The sequence below is a fragment of the Propithecus coquereli genome, unplaced genomic scaffold (assembly GCF_000956105.1).
Source record: "Propithecus coquereli isolate 6110/MARCELLA unplaced genomic scaffold, Pcoq_1.0 Scaffold209, whole genome shotgun sequence".
Lineage (NCBI taxonomy): Eukaryota > Metazoa > Chordata > Mammalia > Primates > Indriidae > Propithecus > Propithecus coquereli.
Window position 1 is genome coordinate 4,689,418 of NW_012145967.1, and position 1,351 is coordinate 4,690,768.

A 1,351-nucleotide genomic window follows, 5' to 3' on the forward strand; every position below is an offset into this window, starting at 1 on the left:
AATACATGTGATCGATCTTTTCTGCTTTATCTTTCTCCTTAGGACTTATCACTAGCTGACACACTAGTGTATCCTGTACTGATTTTTCTTGTTTATTATTTGTTCTCCGTGTTAGAATGTTAGTTCCTTGGCAACAGGATATTTTCCTCTGCTTCATCAGCAGCTGAAACAATGCTTACCACAGGAGAAGTACTCAACATATATTTATTTACTAGGATGAGTAAATTGATTTCTGACCCATGCTTTTGAAAACTTTTAGTCTGCCTGTGCTAGAAACAGTCTCTTTTTACATATGACATTGCAAAAATCCCAAACAAATTTTTCAAAGCAGAAGCAGTAGGAACCTTCGGTGTAAAGCTAAGAATTGAGATTCCCTGTATCAGAACTTGATAAAAACACAGATCCTCCATGACTTATGATGGGCTTACATCCCAATAAACCTACTATCATAAGCAGAAATGCATTTAATACACCTAAGCTACCGAACATCATAGCTTAGCCTAGCCTACCTTAAATATTCTCAGAACGCTTACTTTTGCCTACAGTTGGGCAAAATCTTCTGGCAAGTGCACTGTAGAGTATTGGTTGTTTACTCTTGTGATCACATTTCAATTTATTAAAACTTGTTTTATGGGCCAATGTATGGTTTATCCGGGAAAATGTATGTGTGCTGAAGAAGAATGTGTATTCTGGTGAATTTTACCGATTTTTGTTTTAAATATTTCAGGCCCTGTTATTAATTGCATGCAAGCTTTAAAATTTTATGTCATGCTAGTGAACTGAACCTTTTATTATGGTGAAGAGTATCCCTTTGACTCCAGTGATGCTTGTTATCTTAAAGCCTATCTTGTCTATTAACATAACTATTTTTATTAATATTTGCATGCTATATCTTTTTCCATATTTTAATTTTGAGCCTTTATCTGTCTATTTAAAAAACAGCACATAGTTGGATTAAAAAAATCTAATTCAACGATGTTGCCCATTAGCCAGAAAATTTAGTCCATGTATTCTTAATGTAAATTGATATATTTGGATTAAATGTGCCATCTATTTTTTTGTCCTAATTGTTCCACTAATTTTATATTTATTTCTCTCCTTTCCTTTCATTTTTGGATGATTTTATATTTTAAATACTTTTTCTCCCTCTAGTTGGGAACTTAAATGCTTTGTTTACATTATTTTAGTAGGTAAGCTAGAAATTATAATATGCATCCTCAAATTTTACTGTTCATATTTACTGTTAATACCTTTATTATCCTTACGGATAATTTAGGGGTCTTTGAACACTTTCATTTCATTTATCCTCTTGTTATTGTTGTATACAGACAATGATTCTTTAAATTTCCCC